General features: G+C 36.0%; 1 protein-coding gene across 1 annotated transcript in view; it reads left to right on the top strand.

Moving 5' to 3' along the window:
* The window catches only part of LOC131755313 (cadherin-10), a 192841-nt gene that overhangs the window by 108129 nt on the left and 58886 nt on the right, over window positions 1–25826 (top strand). The gene's annotated exons all lie outside the window — the stretch shown is intronic.

Genomic DNA, 25826 nt, shown 5'->3' with positions numbered 1-25826 from the left:
AAATGACCTGGAAGACAGAATGGTGGAATTCACAGCTGCAGAACAGAATAAAGAAAAAAGAAATGAAGACAGCCTAAGAGACGTCTGGGACAACATTAAATGCAACAATATTTGCACTATAGGGCTCCCAGGAGGAGAAGAGAGAGAGAAAGGGCCTAAGAAAATATTTGAAGAGATTATATTTGAAAACTTCCCTAACATGGGAAAGGAAATAGCCACCGAAATCCAGGAAGTTCAGAGAGTCCCAGGCAGGATAAACCCAAGGAGAAACACGCTGAGACACATAGTAATCAAATTGACAAAAATCAAAGACAAAGAAAAATTCTTGAAAGCAACAAGGGAAAAATGGCAAATAACATACAAGGGAATTCCCATAAGGTTAACAGCTGATTTATCAGCAGAAACTCTACAAGCCAGAAGGGAATGTCATGATATTTAAAGTGATGAAAAGGAAGAACCTACAACCAAGATTACTCTACCTGACAAGTATCTCATTCAGATTTGAAGGAGAAATCAAAAGCTTTACAGACAAGCAAAAGGTAAGAGAATTCAGCACCATCAAACCAGCTCTGCAACAAATGCTAAAGGAACTTCTCTAAGTGGGAAACACAAGAGAAGAAAAGGACCTACAAAAACAAACCCATACCAATTAAGAAAATGGTCATAGGGACATGCATATTGATAATTACCTTAAATGTGAATGGATTAAATGCTCCAACCAAAAGACTCAGGCTAGCTGAATGGATACAAAAACAAAACCCATATATATGCTGTCTCTAAGAGACCCTCTTCAGACCTAGGGTCACATACAGACTGAAAGTGAGGGGATGGAAAATGATATTCTATGCAAATGGAAATCGAAAGAAAGTTGGAGTAGCAGTACTCATATCAGATAAAATAGACTTTAAAATAAAGAATGTTACAAGAGACAAGGAAGGACTCTACATAATGATCAAGGGATCAATCCAAGAAGAAGATATAACAATTATAAATATATATGCACCCATCATAGGAGCACCTCAATACATAAGACAACTGCTAATAGCTATAAAAGAGGAAATCGACGGTAACACAATAGTAGTGGGGGACTTTAACACCTCACTCACACCAATGGATAGATTATCCAAACAGAAAATTAATAAGGAAACACAAGCTTTAAATGACACAATAGACCAGATAGATTTAATTGATAGTTATAGGACTTTCCATCCAGAAACAGCAGATTATAATACTTTCTTCTCAAGTGCACACAGAACATTCTGCAGTATAGATCACATCTTGGGTCACAAATCAAGCCTTAGTAAATTTAAGAAAATTGAAATCATATCAAGCATCTTTTCTGACCAAAACACTATGAGATTAGAAATCAATTACAGGGGAAAAAACGTAAAAAACACAAACACATGGAGGGTAAACAATACGTTACTAAATACCAAGAGATCACTGAAGAAAGCAAAGAGGAAATCAAAAAATACCTAGAGACAAATTACAATGAAAACACGACTATCCAAAACCTATGGGTTGCAGCAAAAGCAGTTCTAAGAGGGAAGTTTATAGCTATACAAGCCTACCTCAAGAAACAAGAAAAATATCAAATAAACAATCTAACCTTACACCTAAAGGAACTAGAGAAAGAAGAACAAACAAAACCCAAAGTTAGTAGAAGGAAAGAAATCATAACGATCAGAGCAGAAATAAATGAAATAGAAACAAAGAAAACAATAGCAAAGATCAATAAAACTCAAAGCTGGTTCTTTGAGAAGGTAAACGAAATTGATAAACCATTAGCCAGACTTATCAAGAAAAAGAGGGAGAGGACTCAAATCAATAAAATTAGAAATGGAAAAGGAGAAGTTACAACAGATACTGCAGAAATACAAAGCTTCCTAAGAGACTACTACAAGCAACTCTATGCCAATAAAAGGGACAACCTGGAAGAAATGGACAAATTCTTAGAAAGGTATAACCTTCCAAGACTGAACCAGGAAGAAATAGAAAATATGAACAGACCAATCACAAGTAATGAAATTAAAACTGTGATTAAAGATCTTCCAACAAACAAAAGTCCAAGACCAAATGGCTTCACAGGTGAATTCTATCAAACATTTAGAGAAGAGCTAACACCCATCCTTCTCAAACTTCCAAAACATTGCGGAGGAAGGAACACTGCCAAACTCATTCTATGAGGCCACCATCACCCTGATAACAAAACCAGACAAAGATACTACAAAAAAAGAAAATTACAGACCAATATCACTGATGAATATAGATGCAAAAATCCTCAACAAAATACTAGCAAACAGAATCCAACAACACATTAAAAGGATCATACACCATGATCAAGTGGGATTTATCCCACAGATGCAAGGATTCTTCATATATGCAAATCAATCAATGTGATACACCATATTAACAAATTGAAGTATAAAAACCATATGATCATCTCAATAGATGCAGAAAAAGCTTTGACAAAATTCAACATCCATTTATGTTAAAAACTCTCCAGAAAGTGGGCATAGAGGGAACCTACCTCAACATAATAAAGGCCATATATGACAAACCCACCAAAAAAAACCCCAAAAAACTTATCAACTTGGTTTTAAATCATTTCAAATATGAAAGCATATATAAAAATATTTTTGCAAACAACTCTAGAAAACAAGTGAATGTGTAAGAATTATCAATGTGTAATAATAAGAAGAAATTATGTTCAATTATTAATAGATTGTCATACATACTGTCATTCATTGATCTCTATTATAGGCCAGTGGGCTGCTTTATAATAAAGATATATTAAATATTCTATTAAATTGTATTAATATTTTAAATCTATTCCTGATAATTTTCTATTCATTAAATTTAAAAAAATCATCCAAGTAATTACTATTTAATGGGTAGTTCAATCGAAATTTTTTTTAACTATTAGTGGTTAAGAGACCTTTGAGAGATTTTTCAGTAAGGATGGAGCATAGTGATTTTAATTAAACCTTATGAAAAAGACCTCGATCTAATCATACAAAACAACTACTACATTTTGTAGATTTTAAATATCCTTGAAATTTGGAGATTCTACAGCAAAAAAATAAAAAATTAACACAACTTCACAGTTATATTTTATTTAATGCAGTAAGTCTCCTACATTCAAGGGAGCTCTGTTCCAAGAGTAAGTTCATAAGTCCAATTAGTTCATAAGTCCAACAAAATTAACCTAGGTACCCAGCTAACACAGTTGTCTATGTAGTACTGTATTGTATTGTATAATACTTTTCACACAAATAATACATAGAAAACAAACACAAAAAGTAAAGTACTACAGTAAAGTACACAAAAGCACAACCACTTGTAGAGGATGCACACACATGACAATGTATGCCAGACACATGAACTAACATATGTGATTGGACATGTGAATAACACAATCACATCTGTGAAAGTTTGTAACTTGAAGATTCATATATAAGGGACTTACTGTAATGTAAGTTAAACCACAATTATTTGTGTAGCAATTAGAGCCTGCAGTTTTAATTTGGCTCAGTACAATTGGACCATTTTTTTTAAAGGATGGTTTCCTTTAACATGGTAGCGTCATCACTCTTGATTATTTCCTTTCCCACATAAGGAAGAAAAATTATATGTATAGATAAGAAGCACAGGGAACAATCTGATGAGGTTTCAGATGAACAAAAATTATGAAGATTTTACGAGCAACTAAAAGTGCAGTGGGTCATGGTGATAGGTCCACCCATCAACAGAATAGATGTGGACATTAATGAGAGTAGTATGGGAGAAAGCTGAGATCAAAGTGAGTATTATTTGGAAGTGAGTATTATTTTCAACTTTAATTCGTACTCATTGGTTGTTTAGTTTACCTCCTCCTCAACAATCCACCACCTTGATAGCTTCTCCTTCCTACCCCTCTACCTCCCACCTTGACTAAGTATAAGCAAAACATCCAATCAGATATCTTCCTAGAAGTGATTATGGCTCTCATATTGGGTGTTACTAATACCCAGTATTTGGGTACAGTAGTGGAGATGGGAGCTTCTCACCATCATGCATCTCACTTGCACAGTTTATTTTGAATTTCTCAATCCCCATAGACAGATCCTATCCTTGTTGGAAGACAGTTTTTCATAAATCTCTCACATTTCTTCACTTTCAGGTATTAACAGCCAATTTGCTTAGATTAATTTACATTCCAGAATAGTACAAATAGAAAATAGCTCACTCACCAACAATGTTCCATGACAGTAGATTAAAAACCTCTCCCTTTCATTCCTGATGAGGGTTAGCTTGCATCCCAAGGAAATTAAGGTTGTGCTAGAAATTCCCTTGGGGATTTCCTGTGACACAGATCCACAAAACACACAGTGGGTCTCTGATGATGTTGCATCAGCCCTTGGGATCTGGGAAGCAAGGGAAACCATACAAACATGAAGCTTAAGGTACCTGCTCTGCTTACAGTAATAAACTCTAAATCAATTTTGGCTCGTGTCTTTAGTGGACAAATCTTTGGAAGTGGGGCAAGTCAACCTAGCAGCTGCCACCATGCACTGCTTACCAACTGCTTGGCTGCTTGACAATCCCATTTGGACAATGTGTAGTCCTTGGGGTCATTTAATAGTTAGGCTTGTAAGGAAGAAGAAAAATCATTTAAGCTTCTCATGAACGTTTTACACAAATTTAAAAGAATAACAAATGTCACTAACACTTTAGAAAATCCCACAGCACACGGAAAAAGAAGAACTTCATTTAATAAATAGAACATCACTGTCTGGGAAACAAGAAATAAGTCAGAGAAAATAAAGAACTTTAGAATATGAAATTATATCTTCTGAGAAAGTGAAAAACAGTAGGGCATTTTTATAAAAAGACTTACTTGAAACAAAAATTTTATTTCAAATATAAATAATCAAAGCAGATTTAAAATTTGTATCTGAATCAAACACTCAAAGATTAATCCAGAATGTCTAATAAGCTTCTCATAGAAAATGTAGAAAAAGAGGAAGAAAAGGAAGGAGACAGAAAGAGAGAGAGAGAAAGAAATCAGAAAATGTAGAGATAATCAAATATTAAACAATATAATATATTTTTCCCAAAGTTGAGGAAAAACATCAATGATCAGACTGAAAGGACTCCATAACACATTAAAGTGAAGGAGCTTAATTTCTAGAATTATTATCACAAGACTTTAAAACTACAAGGACAAAATCTTCAGTGTAAATACTATATAACCAGATTTTTTTTTTTTTTACTATAGCCAAATGAAAATCAGTTTCCGAGTAGACTTTTCAATTACAATACTGGGTGTTAAAAGAATGGCACAATTTCTAAATTTTCTGAGAGAAAAATTATTTGTAAGATAACATTATATATCTAGTTAAAGTATCAGTCAAGACATTTGAAGAAAGCTGTTACTATAAATCACAGAAAAATAGGGAGAAAAAGCAGTTTGAAGGAATTAGAGAATATGTAGTGAAAAAAACTCATAAACAAGCACCAGTTTCCAGGTATGTAGGATTAATATATATTAATATATAATTCAATATTAATTAACATATGTTTCACTGATAAAATAAAATAGATTACCTTTCTGGCTAGCCATTGCTGTCTAACATCATAAAATTTAATGACTTACCACAACAATGGTGATTTTATTTGGTATAGTTCCTGTGGTTCAGGATGTTGGGAAGGACTTGGGTGGGCTGGACCTTTCTCTCTCTCTCTCTCTGTTAGTCTCTGTGTTTCTCCATGTGGTCTCTTCTCTACTCTGAGGGGTTCCTCGGAGTCTAGTAGCTTCAGAACAGCTGGACTGCTTACTCAGTGGCTCAGGGGTATAGTCCAAGTGTTACAGCTCACAAAGCAGATGTCTCTTCACATTTTCTGACTCAGTATCGAAAATCATGTATCATCACCTTGGCCACATTCTGTCTATTACAAGATACAAGAGGCAAGGAACTAGATTCTACCTATTGTTGGGGCTTCAAGAAGAGGGCTATTGGGCACTTCCTCTTGATTAGGGAGTAGCAAGTTCTTGGAATAGGATATAGAATGGAAATATTGTTGCAATCACCTGTGGAAAATACTATCTGCTACATACAAATAATTTTTTTAATGAATTTACATAGAAGAAAAAAATTGTATTTGGAATTTAAAGGTATGATAAATATAAAAATCTCAATATATGATGTGGAGAATAACATTCAGAACGTAAGCTAGAAAGTAAAGCAAGAAGGCAAAGAGATGGAAAATCAGAGCTAAAGGATAATGAAATTAAAGGGAAAAGCAATGAGGATCAATATCTGAATAATATGAGTTCCAGAACAAGAAAAATGGAAGAGAGGGCATATCAATGAAAAATTCATTAGAATATTCTAGAATAGAATGGTATGGGATTGAAGAATGAAAAGGCCTAGTGTGTAACTTGCAATTTTGATTTTGATAGAAATATACAAACACCAAAGAACGATGCCATGCATTTTCAGAAGTCTGTACAAAAGATTCTACAAGCTCCCAGAGAAAAATAGATCCATGGGTCATATAAAAAGATCAGGCATCAGAAAGACTACAGATTTCTTAACAGCAATACTAATATGAAGAAGATGATGGAGTATTGTATTCCATATCCTGAAGAAAAATAATATCCAACCTTGACTTCTTTGTCCAACAAGAGAATACATGTACAATTCAGTATTTGGATTTCACATCAAAAATCAGAGTGGGAGGGTTGGAGGGAGGGTGACAAAAGAGGGAAGAGTTATGGGAACATATGTATATGTATAACTGATTCACTTTGTTGTAAAGGAGAAACTAACACACTATTGTAAAACAGTTATACTCAAATAAAGATGTTAAAAAAAAAAAAAAAAATCAGAGTGAAAGGGGCTTCCCCAGTGGCGCAGTGGTTGAGAATCTGCCTGCCGATGCGGGGGACACGGGTTCGTGCCCCTCTCCAAGAAGCTTCCACATGCCGCGGAGCGGCTGGGCCCGTGAGCCATGGCCGCTGAGCCTGCGTGTCCGGAGCCTGTGCTCCGCAACGAGAGAGTCCACAACAGTGAGAGGCCCGCGTACAGGGAAAAAAAAAAAAAAAAAAAAAAAATCAGAGTGAAAAACAACCTAAAAAAGAAAACATACTAAAGACTGGAGAGGCAAAGGATTCTGATGAAGAAAAGTCAGAAGCTAACAGCTGTAAGCAAAGTTTGAATCTCAAACAGTTCCTTTTGGAACATGTCAGAAGGTTCTGGGAGATTGTCTTCAGAAAGATGAAAGCTGTTTAACGTTAGCAGCTTGAGAGGAAATTAAGGCAGTTGTGGAAGAGTTTGTGGTTTAATTAAAGAAAAAAAAAACACAGAAAATGAAGAATTTAGACAATTTGTGTTTGTGAAGAAAGGAGAAAGTAAGTGGGGTCAAAGATATTGTGTTGGAAAGGAAAATTAATCATTGTGGGGCTGGAGGAATAGAACCCAAATCAACTCTGTGTTTTTAAAAGTCTACCTTAATTACATTTACAAAGAAAGTTTGAAACTAATATTTAGGGTAAGAAAACATTTCCCTTCTTCCCTCCTAGGATCATTGGCCTAATTACTAAATTGACATATAACAGATTAACAAGTTTAATTTTGGACGTACCAGAGTCCTAAAGATAAGAGGCTCACAGATGGGACCGAAGCAAACAGCTTTTATACTTTTTAGACAAAGAAACAATAATTTGTGAAGAATTGGCAAAAACAACGGGGGCTTGGGCTCTGGGTAGTAAATTAATGAAGAAGTAACAAGGTTTGTTTACATAGCCTTCTTGGTCCTGAATTCCTTGTCTCTGGCAGTAAGGATGCCTTCTACCCTCCAGGTTCAGGGAGGGCAGCCTTCACATGAGGGATTTATTTCCAGCTTTCAGGGGGACAAAGGAGGGCTCGAGTGTCCTTCTTGCAACAACTGTTTCTTGAGTAACTTTAATTCAGAATAATCAATATACCAAAGTGACATATTTGGGAGCAGCCTGCCCTGAACCCCATCAGGCCCCTCCTCTGAAACTCCCCTGGAAGTTTCACATATTTAAAGCTTAGCTGATGACTGTGGAGAAGAGAATTGTTTTAGTAGCTGAATAGTAAGAGATCTGCAAAGGGAGAAGAGAACGTAGATTAAAATGAGAATGAAAAAACAAAAAGGATCAAATGGAAGCACCTTTCCTCACACCCCATTAAACCAGCCCAATCCTAGGAACAGATCAGTCCAATAAAATGGCTCTGCTTCATTTATCTGATGGAAAGTGTTAATCTTATCTTTCAACAGATGTAAGTTAGATATTATTTGTCCTGTTTGAATTAGCAGAAGCAGCATTTTCCCCCATAATTCCCTCCTTGCTGGGCAGTCAGTGTATCTATTATGGGCATGTTGATTTGGAGTTCAGCGGAGGCTAAGCTGTTCACTGCTGACTGGAGCAGTGCTGAAGTTCACGCAGTGGTATTGAACTCTGGTTCTGTTACTGTAAAATGTTTTAAGATCGTCTTTTCCAATGCATGAGTTCCAAAGCTTGGGAATAAGGTCCTCAACACTACAAAGAACTTGGATTGTTGATACACAAGCAGATTTTCTATGATTTCTCATCCAATCCATTTATGTGGCATGCCTTTATGGACAAAGGAGCTCGAGTTTGTAATTTGGCTGGTATTTAAGCTAGAGTTTTCTGGTGGCAGAAAAGGCTAAGGATCTGAGTCCATAACATCCTGACCATTTAGGTGGGAACCTTTTACATATCTTATTGCCACATAAGATAAAAAGACCAGTGTGCTTCAAAAGTAAGGTCAGAGTGGAATCTATAATTTCCTAGATCAGGGGATTCCATGCTACTAGTAAAATTAGCATCCGCATATCTCTTCTTTCCATGTACTCCTGTCAGTTTATAAGAGCAGAACAAGTTGTGGGATATTTGATAGAGGAGGCCTGCAGTTTGGCTTTGGCAACTATAAAGCTTAGTTTTGTCATCTGGCCAAGTTCATCCAGATTTCTGGTCTATCCATGTATAGTTAGGGGTATTGGACAGTCTAATCATAGGAGCAGCTGAGACACCCCAAGTTGTGCAAGGGTGATTTGGCATTTGGTGATTTGGCAAACATCTGTGCCATAAAAGGTAGTGCTGGAGTCACTTTTCATCTCCTTCATAGGTTTGGATATGCCGTCCATGGAATCAAGCCACAGAGTTTGACTGCAATATTGCCCTGATATGTCACCAGGAAAGGTCCAGTGGCACATCTGTTTTCAATCAAGCGAAAAGATTTCACCTATTGTCTTTATCAGGGCAAGGAAGAGTCCTTGAGTTTCTAGAGAGGTTTTCCTGGGCCCAAATAACTCACTAGAAGAAGAGGCAGACTGATGGGATACCATACCCTGTTCCTCCACCTTCCATACTGGAAGGAATGAAAACTAGTTCATATTCTTTTGCACTATAGATGCTGACATAACCAACAGTCAGCTTGATTAGTTGACATGACCAGGATTTGGTAAACTGGCATAAGGGAGTGTTTGGTTTGCCCCTGACCTGTTGAAAAAGTAAGTGTTAATAAGAGCAAGACATAGGTTGAAAGAGAGCCATAGTGGAATTGTAGAGGGACAGTAGATAGAAACAAGCAACCTCTAGTCAGCATTCTAATAAATGATTAATTAATGTAGAAGAAAAAAAACTGTTCATTAATAAGAAAAAGTGCTTTTTCTTTGTTTTATTTATTTTTTTGGTTTGTGTATGGGGAGTCTTTAAAGGTGGGGAATAGGTAAAAGTGAAGTTTCTTGATCTAGGGGAAAGTTGTCTACTTCATAATGCCATCTGCTTCTGGAGACTGGGAATTGGCTCTGGAAAAGCTTTACTTTAAGGTCGATCACCTGTAGGGATTGTCTCCCAATTGTCAGGTGATATGGGTTTTTTTGGTGTGGCTTGTATGAATCCAGGAGGATTTTTCTTTTATTTTGTTGGCAGACTAGGTGGTTAGCAATACCTTGTAAGGTCCTTCCCAGCTGGTCGACAGTGAGTGTTTTCCTCTAAAGACCTTGATGTACACCTGGTCTCCTGGTTGAGAGGGATGGAAGGCTTGTCAATCGGTGGAGATCGTGCCCCTTTCACCTGTTGGCATTATGCTCCAAGATACTAGTTAGTTCTTCTATTAACTGGTCACAGCGTCAGATCATTCATGTAAATTCCCACAATATTCACTTAACCCACGAATAGAAGGTTTAGTGATGCCAGTAAGCATAAAAATTTAGACATATAAAGGACTTTAGGAAAGATCTGTCATGAAACTGGACTTAAATAGCCAGAAGCATTACTCCTGGCCCTTATAAAATTCCCAAATACTCCAAATAGGTGACATGGATTAACCCCTTTTGAAATACTGTTTGGCCACCTGGTGCCACAGGATCTAACTGACATGAGAAATATAGGATGTATCTGAGAGGCAAAAGATTGTCTTAAAATCCCATTAGTTTCACGGCAGTAAAGATGAAAAGGTTTGTCAAAATTAGGTAAGCTGAGAGCTAGGGGTGGGGATAATGTTAATTTTAAGGCTTCAAATGGGGTTAATGCCTCTGAAACTCAGGAAATTGGCTCTGGGTGGTGTCTGGAAGGAGAGCATCAGAGGTTTGGCAAGGGCAGCAAAATCAAGAATCCATTGGCTGTAGTAACCAGTTGCTCCTAGAAATTTATGTAACTTTTTTCATTTGGGGGAGAGGGATGGACGAAATTGACTCAAGGAGCTTTGGGGTGAGCATTTGAATGTCCCATATCTCAATCTCACGTCCTTAGTGGATAACACTTGTTTGTACCCATCAAGCTCTAGTTCCAGAGCCTTTATAGACTTGTCCAACTAGTGCCCTTAGGTCTCTAGAGACCAAACAGAGTCCCACAAATTCAGATGGAAAAAGTGAGCTAGATATCAAAACAAACATAAAATTATACTGAAGGGCAGCTATATATCCTTAATAAATGGAGATATATAATTTTTTTTTCTTTAAGGGAGTAACATAAATGTGCTTTAATTTTTGTTTTATTTTAATGGAACAGAAGGGAAACAAGAATTCTGTTTTGGATCTGTTAAATGTGAAATATCAATAAGCCATCCCATTGAAGATGTCAACTAGACAGCTGCATATTTAGAGCTGAAGTCGAGGGGAGAGGATTGGGTTACATATATACATTTGGAGGTCATTGTCACCTACATTTCATTTAAAGGAAATGAAAGTTGAGTTTAGAAGGGACCTCAATAAGAACAAAATGTACAGCCCCAAAATATACCTCATTGGCTTATTGATTATTTTAAGCTGGTTGTTTTTAAGAAACAGCAGAAACAAGTGAAGCTTTGAAAACCGAATACAAGTCACCCCCACTCAGCATATTTCTGAAGCCGGGAAAATTCTGAGAGGCTGAGGTGGGCCCATTTTTCCTGGTTTGTCATAGTGGTGGTGAGGAGTTCCCTTACATACCAGGTGAGGAATTCTTTATTCAGCTGTTTGGCAGATTTATGCTTCAAAGTTTCCACATGGCATGTTTCTTTATAAAATACCTTAAGCTTTCAGAAATATACAGTCTGTCAACATGAAACCACTGTGGATATGAGCTTGTAGTTTCAGTGAGGTATTAAAGCACCTAAGAGATCAGCAATCAGAGGTTAGTATGGTAATTATTTTAGCCCCCCAGCTCAGGTATATGAAGAAGCTGAAGCTTGCCACGTTAACTTCAGGACCCATGGAAAGGTCCCAGAAATTTTTATTTAATTGAGTTAAGGTGTGGTACAGGCATCAGGGTTTTTAAAAACTCCATCAGGTATTTCTGCTGTGCAACTAAGGCTCTGGAGATATACACAGTTTTTGAGAATAGGAGGTGTTCATGTTTAAGATGATACTCTCTCCAATTTAATCTGTAAATTCATTGCAATTCCAATCAGATTTTTAGCAAGACTTTAGTTCTTCATTTTTTAGTAGAAAGTAACATGCTGATGTAAAACTACATGTGGTAAGGACCAAGAACCCTCAAGACAATTTTTTAAAGGACAGATAAGGAAGGGTACTTATTTGAATGGGTATTAACAATCATTGCAGAGCTTCAGAAATTGAATGTGTTATTAGTAATAATGCTATACTTGTGACAATAGACAGATGGAACAAAATAGAAGACTCTAAAATGTACCCATGGTTATATAGAAATTTTTGTTTGTCTCTCATCCCTCTGGAAATGTCTTGAGACCCAGGCCAGCCGTCGATCCCTGGTGGCCATCTTGGAACCTGCAGCATGTCAGTGAGTGGCCAAACCCTTTCTCAGGGGCTCTCCAGTCCTGCCTCTGGACCTCACCTCACCATGATCCAGGAGGAGCAACCAAGACCTGGATCAGGCCTGTGCTGCCTGGGGTGGCCGGCAACAAGTGGCTCATCCTGGGGTGCAGTCCAGTGGGAGCCTGCCTGGCTCTGGGGGTTTGGAGACTGTCGGGCAGAGAGGTGGGCCCCAAGGACGAGGCAGTTTCTGGGGACTGGATGTCTATGACCCAGCATGATCCAGGGGTACCTCATCCATCATGGGCTTCTAGACGCCAATGGCCATGAGGGAGAGTTGACCAGGACAATGCTGAAGACCAGGCCAGTGGCCAGGTTGCTGAGGTTGTACTTGATGAGGAAGATGAGTACTGTGCCCACGTAGGTCTGCAGCACTAGGGAGTTGGAGAAGGTGACAAATAAATAAATAATAAAACACACCTGTGCTTATATAGAAAAATTTTAGATGAGTTGGAATTAAGATCAATGGTTTAATAAATATCTGTTGTAAATCCTTACTAGAAAAAGTTGATCTGTTCCTAACACCACACACACACACACACACACACACACACTCTCTCTCTCTCTCTCACACACACACACACACACACACACACATACACACACACACACATATACACACAACAATGTGTGTATATGGTAAAAGTGAGCTACATGTCAAAGAAAAACTTTAAAAATATTAAAAGTGAACAGATTATATGAAAACATAAGTATGACTTTGGGTTAGGTAATAATTCTTGAATAAGGTACAAAAAGGAATAAGCATAAAATAAATTATTGATAAATTTAACTACATTGAAATTAAACATTCTCTAGGACAAAAGAAACTATTACCTATGTTAAAAGAAACATCCCAGACTAAAAGAAGAAACATGCAATGATATAACAACAGATTATTAATATTCAGATATATAAAGAATTTCTTACAAATTGAGAAGAAAATGACAGAGCGAGAGAAACAAAGGGAAAAAAGATATGAAAGCACAAAAACGATACATGAAATCACCTATAAATATTAAGTGAGGAAGTGTGTATCATTCAAAGAAACAGCAAGTGATAAAGCTAGAGGTAGAAATAAACTTAGCATGTTCAAGAAATAGGAAGGTCAGTGTGAGTTCAAGTGGTTAAAGGGAGAATAGAGAGTTGAGGCCAGAATGACAGGGCAGGACTACATCACAATGAATGTTGTAAATAAGGGTAAGGCGTTGTTTAGACTGTGTTCTAAACGTAATGGGAAGCCACAGGTGGATTTTGAGCAGAGTAGTGGCTGTACCGATCTGCATTTTTAAATGATCACTCTGGCTAGTGGGTGGAGAGTAACCATAGAAGGATGGAAATAGAGGTGGGGAGACTAGGTGGAAACTTAAGTGACAGATTACAGTGACTTGTATTGGAATGACAGTAGTGGAGGCTGTGAGAAGCAGTTGGAAATACATTTGAAGTCCAAAAGATTTGCTTATGGAATAAATAGAGTTGTCGTCAGGGGGGAAATCAATGGCCCCTAGGATTTTAGTTTGAAAAACTGGCTTGATAATCATGCAGTTTACTAAAATCAGAGTTGATTTGTGGGAAAGGTGAAGATGAAGCATTCTGTTTAGGATAAGTGCTATTACTCGCATTGCAAAAATATAAAATATGGAAGGAAAAGAGGCACACAGACTTCAAGATGATGATATGTATAAAGTGTAAGGAAAGGAATGAAAGCGCAGAGAAGGCTTCAACTAATGAATTACAGTTTATTTTAACTTTATTTTCTTTCTTAAAGCAAAAAGATCCAACATAAATTTGCAAAATATTGACATTTATGGAACTCTGGCACTCACTTGTTTGTTTCATTATTCTCTGTTTTTCTTTATATTCCATTATATTGGCATCCATTTTCTTTGGGAATTATAACCAGATTTACAAGCCTAGCGTTGTAGTGGGTGAAGGTGGTGGGGTCCGATGGAAGGTGGGAAGACATCAAGATAAATTATGCTAACTTTGTATTGAGGAATAATAATCATACAGAAAAGTGTGCATATCAAAACTGCACATTTCAATGTATTTTCACAAACCAGTTTAAATTTAGAATCCTTTAAAATTTTATTCCCTCTTCTTTATTTATTTTATGTTATTGTCATGTACTTTATTCCAGCATCCAAAGATATTACTATTATTGTTTTGTGTATTCAGTAATTATTTATATTTACCACATAATTATAGTTCTGAAGTTTTCATTCCCAAATTTTATTTGGGATCATTTTCTTCTGTGAAAACTCCAATTTAATATTCATTTTACTGAATACCTATTGGGGTAAATATCCTTAGTTTTTGTACAAAAACATACTTATTTCAACTTCCTTTGAGAAGACTATTTTTGCACAATGTAGAATTTCAGGTAGCTCATTATTTTCCATCACTGCTTTAAGATGTCTTTCCATCATGTTTTGGCTTCCATCCTATCTTTTCAGAAACAGGCAATCAGACTAATACTTGCTGTTTTGAAGTTAATATATCTTTTTTGTTCCCAAATACTTTTACAGTTTTCTCTATGTTTTCAAATTTCAAAAAATATGACTATAATGGGATTATTTGTTGTTTTACTTTTATTTATCCTTTTGGAGTTTCTCAGATCTTACTGAATCTGTTTCTTGGTATCTTTCATCAGTTTTTAAAAATTCTTACCTATTTTTTCCTTCAAATATAATTTGCATTCCTTTCTCCTTTCTGAGAATCCAATTTCATGTGTGTTGCAACTTTTGATTCTGTTTCGCAGGCATCCAGTGATCTTATTTATTTTTTCTCATAATTTTTTCTCTCTGCGTTTCAGGTTTGTACTTTCTATATACCTAACTCCTTGATGGCAATCTCTGCTTACCTTTCAACAGACTAACCTTGTGTTTTACTACGTATCCAATCTGCTGTAAAAACTGTCTATAGATTTATGAACGTCAGGAATTGCATTTTTGGTTTAGAATGTTCTTTTGATTCTTTTCTCAATCTCCATTTTTCATCTGCTCTTTCCACTTATTCCTTACATTTTCAAATATATTATGCATGGTTATCTTTCAGTTTTGTCTGATAAATATAATATGTTAATGAGATACAGTCTTTATTCTCTCTTTACTCTCATATTGGTTATATGATCTTGCCTTTTTGCATGAATAGTAACTTTTCCTACCATACATTATGTATAATGGGTTATTTTTCACTGGAAAGAATTTTTTTATTGTTTTTTGGATTATTTGCTTATCATCTGTGATCATTAATTTTATGTGTCAACTTAACTAGGACTTGGTGACAAGTTGTTTGGTCAAACACTAATCTAGATGTTGCTATGGAGGCTTTTTTTTTTTTTTTTTTTTAGATGTGATTAACCTTTATAATCAGTAAACTTTAATTAAAGCAGATTGCTCTCCATAATGTGGGTGGGCCTCATCCAATCAACTGAAGACCTTAAGAGCAAAACATGAAGTTTCCCAAAGAAAAATGACTTCTGCCTCAAAACTGTAACAAAGAAACCCAGCCTGAGTTTCTAGCTTACTGGCCTCCCCTGTGGATTTATGACTCAAAATTGCAACATCTACTCTTACAAATTTTGAGATTGCTGTCCTTCCCAATGGATTTCAGACTTTGTATCTTCCACAATCCCATGAGCCAATTCCTTAAAATTCTCCAGACAATACATAGATATATAGAAAAATAGATGGATATATATATATATATATAATATATATTAAAATATAGATTTCCTATTGGTTCTGTTTATTTGGTTAGAAGGCAAATGATATATCACTACAGTTCAATCAAGGATTGGGGAAGATCAGATTGAATTGCCACTTGGTAAGCCTACATCTACCACTGTTTATACCTTTACCAAAAAGGTGAACCCTCCAAGTGAGAGTGGGTCCTGTCTCTTTTGTCCCCCAGTTCCTCAGGATATTTAGTTTTGCCCTTCAGAAATTCTCAGTTTAGATCTTTAATTGTTTGCTTGATGCTCCTTCAACAAGTGACAGAATTCTCCAGGAGGCAATAATCTGTATGTTTTGCCACATTGCATGAAGAACACCACATTTCTTGCTTTCTTTTCTGTCTGGAAGTGTCCATTCTTCAAGGGACCAAGTCTGTGAGTCTGTATTTTTAGCCTATAGAGGCACTGAGAATTGTTGAACACGCCTAGGTGCAAAGTGCCTGTAGACCCTCAGGTTCAGTCTGACATTCCCTGGAGGGATTTCAAATTTCACCTCCTCATGAGTCTTTTTGTTTTTGAACCTAAGAACCACCAGTCTCTGGGAATGTGACAATTACATTCTAGCTTTCAGAAGCTTTCAGCCTGGCCCTTAGCCATCTACAGACTCATAATTCAACAAATGTTTTATGGAAAGACTGGCAATGCATTTGAGGACCTTCACTTCCCCAGTATTTTCACTCCGCTACCATGTGAACTCTAAACTCTTTTCTGACTTCTTTTATTCCAGAAGTACTTTCCTCTTGAGACAATCACAGATTCTTACCTCCAAACCCAGGCTTGGAACTGGCAAATTCCCCTGGGGAAAAAGTAGCTGCAAGTCCTCTGTTCACCTCTGAACAATCCTCTCCTCCCAGGTTTTAATCCATTCAGTTCCTATTGTTTACACAGCGATTTGGCCTTAGCAATGTGATTTTTTTTCTTTTTTTGTAGTCCAGCTGGACGTTCTATATGTTGTCAGTGTGAATGTCATCCTGCTATTATTACCTAACTACCTAATCCTACTCTTAATTAAATTACAGACATCAACAATGACTTACCATATGGTTTTAGAGATGTTTGGATTTGCATTTCTATCCCTGGCTCTTCACTGAAAAATGTAAATATGCCTCCTGGGAATCCATGTATATATCATATCCCACTGATACCATCTCATAGTTAACTGGAATTTCTAGCTAATTTATAGCCCCAATCTTTTTCAGTATGAAGAATAAGATTTTATTTATGTACATTTATACTTTCAATGTAGAGTAATCGCTGATCCCCACCTTTCATTATGGACTTCTAATTCCATTTCACTCCATTCAGAAGAAGTTCACTTCTTTCCAAAGAAGTAGCACAAAATGAACTCTTTATTCCTCATGTCTGTGGTATTTGACTCTGATGTCCATTTCCTTTTACAAGTAAATAATTCCTTATTATGTACTGTGAAATGTTAGGAGTCCATAAGAATAGAAAACTTGGTTCTCATCCTCAAAATATATTTGTAATTCCATAAAGACTTATGAAAATAATAATTCAAAATTTGAAGTGGTTATAAAATTTTATATGTATATACATATATATAATACCTTTATACACATTCATACAAACAGACGCACATGATAATTGGGGCACTAAGGAAAGAGAGGTCAATTCAGCCTTACAAAGGAGTTTGATAAAAATGCCTCATATAGGAGATAAGATATAAATAGGATCTTTATCGATGAGTAGGAATTTTCAGGGTGGATAAATCAAGGTAGTGGGGAAGGACACAAGTTGTAGGGGCATGATATTGTCAGATAAGCTTGGGGGCTAGGTTTCCTCATTTGATGAAGATATGAACGTTTCTCCACCAAATGAGCAATTCCCTTTCATAAGGAGAACATCTACCTTGATTTCTCAATTCCTTTTGTTTGTGTGTGTGTAAGTATGTGGAAAAACATATATAATCTACCTAGAATAGAAGATTTTACTTTAGTGGTCTACAGCTATATTTGTACTCCCTGATACCGCATATTAACATTCTTTTTGTATTTTACACACACGCACAATTTGGGGGGGGGTGGCATTCATAGCCCTTTTTCAGATTCCCATTTCAGTCAGTGTCTTAAAAAAATCCAACATATATAAAGATCCAAACCTCTTTTCATTTTCCCTGTCTTGACCATAACCTCTAGAGACAGCAGGAAGCTGCTTAGTACTTCTCCTTTGGGCATCCAATTATGTACTTGTCAGTCTACAGTTTTCAAGATAGAAGCATCTTTATGAATAAGACTTAGAAACCCAACAGCTTCAAATGCTTCCTCTGTAGCAAAATCTCCGAAACTTCTAAGTCCTAAAATGGCACACAGAATTCTCATTACCTTCCTCAATTTAGTTTAGTTCAATCTGATTCAAAAAATGCTTATTTAAATAAACTCCTTCAGTGAATACATATCCCTAGCCCTCTCCTTCCTTTCATACCTCCTATCATTATACCTTTCTTGATTAAAAGAAGGAAGGAAAGATTCTCAGCTGCCTGTGAAGCCCATAAAAAAGAGATGATCACCCTTTATTTTTTCTTCCGTGATTTCTGTAGACCTTATTAATCAAAAATGAATCTCTTGATTTTAAATATTTTGCATTTACTTAACAATTTTTAGACATGTATTTACACATATTCCCATATTATAAATATAAGATGCTTAAGAAGACTTCAAGTTGTGGGGAAAATAAGGTGTGAAATGTTCAATGTCATTTTCACACTGCAAGGGAATACTCTTCATAGTTTAGTGATCTTCAAAACTATAGAAGGAAGATGTCAGGCTTCTAAAAGAATATGAACCTTCTCTAAAATATTTCCCCAATAACTCTCTTTGGAAAGGAAAACTAATACAATAACTAGAAAGAATGTGTCTACTGTGTATTACGCATACCATTTATGTTCATGAAGCAGATAATGCCCTACAAAACTGTGTTTATGGAAAACTTAAATAAATGCCTTCAATGTAGTCTTGGTATCTTTACAGTACCAGAAAAGAAATGTATGAGTTGAGACACTGTAAGATGTGAATTAGCAGCAGTCCTAGCAGGAGATGTCTTTAGAATTTTATAGCACACTCTGCTAAGAAGTCTGACCTGCTGCAGGGTCTTGAGTAATTCCTAACGGAGTCTAAGAAAACCCCCCAAACTGCAGGATGATCCAAGATTGGACTTATCAATCAGGGTGGCCCAGAAGCACAAGGCCAATTTTCAGTAAGCTGCACTCTCAGAAGAACAAACAGGAAGAGGAATCTCTAGCTGTTGAATCTAGACGCCCCCTGGAATTTGTACTCCTGGGGGAGAACTCCAGAGAACTCTGTCAAATGTGGAAAACAAACCACTTGATTTTTTTGCCAGACACTAAATTAAACAGACAACATTGCCCATCAATCATTTAATCCTCTATACTTGCTTCTGGTCCCAGAAAGAAATTGTTCGGAAAATTGTTTATTAATCTAAGTCATATATATGGGGTATTTTAAAATTACTGTTGTTGGTTTTACAATCCATTCGATTGATAGATAAGCTTTATTTCTCCTCTCCGTTTCTTTTTTTTTTTTTTTGCGGTATGCGGGCCTCTCACTGTTGTGGCCCCTCCCGTTGCGGAGCACAGGCTCCGGACACACAGGCTCAGCGGCCATGGCTCACGGGCCCAGCCGCTCCGCGGCATGTGGGATCTTCCCGTACCAGGGCACGAACCCGTGTCTCCTGCATCGGCAGGCGGATTCTCAACCACTGCGCCACCAGGGAAGCCCTCCGTTTCTATTTTTGAAGAGAAAATTGTTTCACTGGGATTCATAAAAATTGATGTATATTTTTCTATATCATTAATATTAAAATAATGCTCTGTCTTACTCTGTAAATGTCACACTCTCCAATTCAAAACTTGCCCCCTCCCCATTTTTCCCCTAGTCTCAACAAAATGAGTAACTAAGTAACTACTTATTTATTTCTGACCAGATTGTGTTTATTTGCTTTAACATGCTTTCAGCTGTTTTCTGGTGCTAGACCATCTTCACTGGTATTTTTTTATTGGATGCAAACTTAAAGTTACTTGATTCAATGCCTTACTTTCCATTTGATATTATGTTACTCACTAGAGCAATTAGAGCAAAATACTAATGATGATGGTACCAGAATAGCATAGCATATTAGCCACATTCTGGATTAAAAAAAAAAAAAAAATATATATATATATATATATATATATATATATATATATATATATATATATATATAGACCATATTGGCTGTTTGAAAGAACAGCAGGCATAAAATTATGACTGTACATTAGAAAATCTATTCAACAATTTCTGATATTCTGAAGTTAATGAACACACACAAACAAGAAATTGTTAAACTCAAATAGTGTATCTTATAGTCCTTTGGATTCATTTATCAAAATGTATCCTTCAAAGAACTAGTCTAACCATTATAAATACAAACCTAATATAATTCTACAAATATAATTCTAATTTTCTCTACTGTCTTTTCCCAGTGTTGGGGATCAAACCAAATACCAATGATGACCAATATCTAAAAGTGTATCAGTATTCTGAATGAGAAAGAAACTCACACAGCAACATAAATTCCTCTGAAGTAGTAATCACACTTTTACTGGCAGTATTGATAGATACTTTTTTTTACGTTTTAAAACTTGTTCATTTTTCTTCCAGCCAAGGGGGAAAGTATAAGATAAAATCTTTTATCAGTTATCCTTTTGGTAACAAATTACTTAAATTCCCTGTACTTCATAGATCAATACTTTGATTGCTTTTATAGTATTTCCAAACTTAATGTGAGAAACTGAAAAATAAAAATGAACTTATATTGGGCTTCCCTGGTGGCGCAGTGGTTGAGAATCCGCCTGCCGATGCAGGAGACACGGGTTCGGGCCCTGGTCCGGGAAGATCCCACATGCCGCGGAGCAACTAAGCCCATGAGCCATGGCCGCTAGGCCTGCGCGTCCGGAGCCTGTGCTCCGCAATGGGAGAGGCCACAACAGTGAGAGGCCCGCATACCGCAAAAAAAAAAAAAAAAAAAAAAAAAAAAATGAACTTATATTAAGAAGTAAAAGTTCCACCAACAAAGCACTGATCCTCAAGTGTAATCTTAATTTAACTCCTGTGTGATAAAAAATTGATTGGATCTCAGTTTCTTCCTCTTAAAAGTAAAGATGGCGTTAGACTTTATAAGCCAAAAGACCCCTTTTAGCTTACAAACTTCATTATAGACAAATATATTAAAATGAATGCTTTACATGAAATGTTATAAAAACCTGCCACATTTAAAATTACTAGGCTTTCATTAAATAACTCATTGTTAAAATATTTATTTAAATTCAGTGGATTGTTTAGTTTTAATTATTAAGCTAATCAATATAAGCAAATGAGTTATGACTAACCACATCCACATTTAAAAAGTTAAATAATAGGAAAATGACTTTTAAATGTGCAGCATAGTACCAGTTGTTCTGTTTTCATTAATTGTCATGTACCTTGCCATGTCCTTTATCTGCTTGTGAATTTACAAGGAACACAGCAGGTTGTGAATTTTTAATAGGCTTTCCTCAAGGAAAGAAAAGGTCAGTATTAACATAAAATTCTTCTCAAGGATTTGTGGCCCAAATGTTTCACACAGGAAAACAGGGGTTACTGAGGAACTAAAGCCACAATAATCTGATATTTTTTTTCTATGTTTAAAGAAACCTTAATATCTCACATAATAAAATAGCGCAAGGTCAAATCAATATAAAATTTATTTCAGAGTAGATGCTTTAAATTATTTAGCACTTGATCCATAATCCCACTTCTTAGTAACACAAACAACTGATCTCATTTAATTAAATATTTAATAAATCCAAGTATTGATAACTAATATCCAAATGAAAAAAGGAAGAGTAGTGAGAAAACTACAGTTATAAGGACTAACCCCTGTCTAATCATTGCTTAGTAAATGAGTTGGAATGTAAAATAAAATTTTATCACACACACAAGGAATGAAGGCAAGAGACAATACCAGGGTAAGGAGGGAAGAGTATGCAAAAGAAGAAATAATTACACTAATAAAGAGAAACTTGAAAAAGAGAGAGGGAGCTTAAGCAGAAGACTATAATTAAAGAACTTTGTCCATTGGTCTCTTTCTGTAACTTTTGGAAAATCAACATCATCATCATACCCCTTAGTAGTTAACTCTGTCTCCCATCAGGTTTATCTAGGGCAGAAAGCAACTTCCCAAGTCTTAGGACATCTAGAAATGCATGTCTCTGCCTCATAGTACTGTTAGACCTGAACGGTCTCCGAGGGATCCCAGCTCGCCCAAGAACCGCCAAGAGTCGAGAGTCGCTGCAACACGCAAGAGGTTTATTAGGAGCCGGTGCACCGGGGTTCCTTGGTCCTCACGCAGGAGGCCGAAGAGGAACCCCTCCCCCAAGCGGAATCACATACATTTTATAGCTTTCATTTTTCATTATGCAAAGTGTGGATATATCAAGGGTTTTTTTTCTCATTGGTTTGTTTGTTCCTGACCGGAGTGGGGACTTGGCTCTAGTTCCTTGATTGGTTGGCTCTCGGATGCCTACTTTACATTTACCGGAGTGGGGTCTTGGCTCTAGTTCCTTGATTGGTTGGCTGTCGGATGCCTACTTTACATTTTCGTGTTTTTGTGGTGGGGGGTTGAGTCACATGAGTTATGGTTGGCTAGGGCGACCTTTAAACTCTGGCTTAATCATTCTTATCACCCGCCATACTTGTTTGCTCGGAAAGGTTTCTGCCCAGGGGGGACATTCCAGTATCTTATTGCCAGCCGAAAAAAAGCTCAAAGCTCAAAAGTATCGATAGGGAAGTAGGGGTGTAAGTATAGTTAAGGCCCTACAGTACATATCTATTGCAGTCTCTTTACTTGTCCAATTCTCAAATATGTTTATTTAAATAATATTTCAATAAACATAGACTAATGTCAAGGCCCCAAATATGGCCATTTTTGTCCTTTTATTCTAGTGTTAGTGTTCCATTGTCTCCCTCTGTAAGAAAAGAAAATGCTTTTTCTTTTCTTTTATGCAGGCTCTCACAATTCAAGAAAAAATTATTATGTCTGGTTTCTTAAAAGCAACACATAAATTCATAGATCAAATCTGTTTCTCTTAATTATGAGAAGGTAGAAATCCTTTCATTTCCAACTCAAGAAACCAACAGTTCAGTTTCCAGCCCTCATCTCTTTGATTCCCAACTATCATGTTCAATTTTCTAATACAATGGAAACTGCCACCCTATGTGGTCCAATTACAAGATTTAATTTTCACTCTCTGTAGTATAAGTGAAGGTAAAAATCCTGCTGTGATTCATATTCCAAAACTGAGCTTTATAAAAATTAAAATCTCACTATACTAGCAACTTTTTTTTTTGCATGTCTAACCGATTAGAAGAGCAGAACTGGTCTTAATGATTCCCATCTTGTCTTGTTTCCTTCTCCACTCTGAATCTACCATCTATATTCATCCAGTGTCCTTTATAAGGTGTAAAATTTGTAAAATGCAAAAAGAATTCCCAGGTTTTAACCTCTACTCATTCTTTATCACGTAACTTAGGTGATATATGCTTAAGGAAATCCTCACTCATTCCTGTAGGCTAGTTTAGGGACTATCCTGAGAATTTCCATTACACACTGTGTTTGAATCTTCCATAGCACTAGGATGGAATTGTTCATTTACTTTTAGAACTACCTGATTCTTATGAGAGTAAATAAATATTTCTCAATTAAAATTGTTGAATGAATAGACAATAAGCATCATAACTGTCTAGTACAAATCACAAAGTTATATGATCAGATTATTGATAATATCAATAATCTTTTCTTGAACTATTTTGATTCCCAGACAGAATAAGAAATATGCAATGCTTATATCTGTCATTTGGAAAATTGCCACGTTATTGTACATTTATATAATTGGAAAGTTTCCCAGCAACTATGTCCATTTTCAGTTACTAAAAAGCTTCAGCCTTGTGACTTTTTGAGAGTAGTTCCCTGGACAACACAGTCATATGTTACTTCTGAGAGCTGTTTAGTTAAAAGCAGATATTTCTTGTTTCTCAACCTTACTTTGTTGTTTATGAATAGCTAAAAATGCAGTAAAAAGTTATTTTTTACCTGACTTCTATATCTTTTTCTCCAAAGTACGTATCCATTTGGCGTTTTTGTCCTATTATATCTGTAATACTGAGTTATTTATCCAAAAATCAGAAAAATGGAGTTTGATCCAAATTTAATGGCTAAATGATGATTATTACAAACCATTAACAAAAATATAGACTGCTTTTGTAAACCCAGCAGTTGTATATAATATATTTTATTACCTATATATTGTATTACCTAACCAGTAATAAAATATATTGGGGAGGGGGTTAAATATTTATTTAATTTAAACATTTTTGATATCCACATAAAAATGTTTTCACAACCAAGTTCATTGATATAAGCTCCTATAAAGAAAAAGAAACTTTCAAATAAAGAAACAAAATTCTACTTTAAAGAGAATGTAATCAGTGTAATACTTCTACAGGTAAATAAATAAAACTTTTTGTTGATTTAAATAATCTGAAGAGCAAAAGTCAAGCCTACTTAGATAAATATCTAACTCTATAATATTTTGCATAATGGAAGGATATTGTCTCCAATTTTTATTTTTCTAGGCTACAAGTCAGAATGCCTATTCCAATTTATGACTATATTCTATATGAATATTAAAAAAGACAACATGCTACAAATGAACTTATTTACAAAACAGAAACAGACTTACAGACATAGAAAACAAACTTATTACCAAAGGGGAAGGAGGGAGAGGGATAAATTAGGAGTATGGGGTTAACAGATACACATTACTATATATAAAATACATAAACAGTGAGGGTTTACTGTGTAGCACAGGAAACTATATTCAGTATCTTGTAATAGCATATAATGGAAAATAATTTTAAAAAAGAATATATAACAAAATCATTTTGCTGTACACCTGAAACTAACACAATATTGTAAAACTATACCTCAAATTTAAAAAAGACAACATGTGCATGATGATATCTAAGTTATAATATATGCTTTATCAAAACTTGGAAAATCTACACATCCTTTTTCTATTTCTTATCAGATGAAAAGCAAAATAAAAATTTTAAAGCATAATCTCTTACTGCAAATAAGGAAACATGATCTTAGCATTAAAAAAAATATTATTAGTGTGGTGGTACAATTAGAGAAAAACTGACAATCCTTGTGTTTTACAAAGCCATGCTCTGTTCCTCCTATGGCTAAGTCTCTACCTCAAGGTATGAATTCCATGACAGGCAAGGGGATATTCACATCTGGAACCCACACATCCATTTCCAGATGATCCTTGAAGTACTTGAGACCCATTATTCCCTGCCCAAATATCCTTGAACTTGCTTCCAGATCCTGGAGAGTCTCTTCTCCAAGTCAGTCTACCAACGGCCAGATTTACCCATTATTATATGTACCCTTAATCCTGAGGGCTGGCCTAGTGTGCATCTGTTAAAAAACGATATACAATCACCCCTCCACATCTGTGGGCTCAGTGTCTGTAGATTCAACCAACGCAGCTGGTAAACTTAGTGCACAATCCATGGGTGGTTGAATCCATGGATGCTGAACCCATGGATACTGAGGGCTGACTGCACTATGCCATTTTATGTAAGGGATTCAAGCATCCTCGGATTTTGGCATCCACAGGGGTCCTGGAACCAATCCCCTGCAGATACCACAGGGCAATTGTAGA

The sequence above is a fragment of the Kogia breviceps genome, chromosome 4 (genome assembly GCF_026419965.1).
Source record: "Kogia breviceps isolate mKogBre1 chromosome 4, mKogBre1 haplotype 1, whole genome shotgun sequence".
Taxonomy (NCBI): Eukaryota; Metazoa; Chordata; class Mammalia; order Artiodactyla; family Physeteridae; genus Kogia; species Kogia breviceps.
Note: the sequence above shows the minus strand (reverse complement) of the source record. Positions and strands in the feature narration are given on the sequence as shown.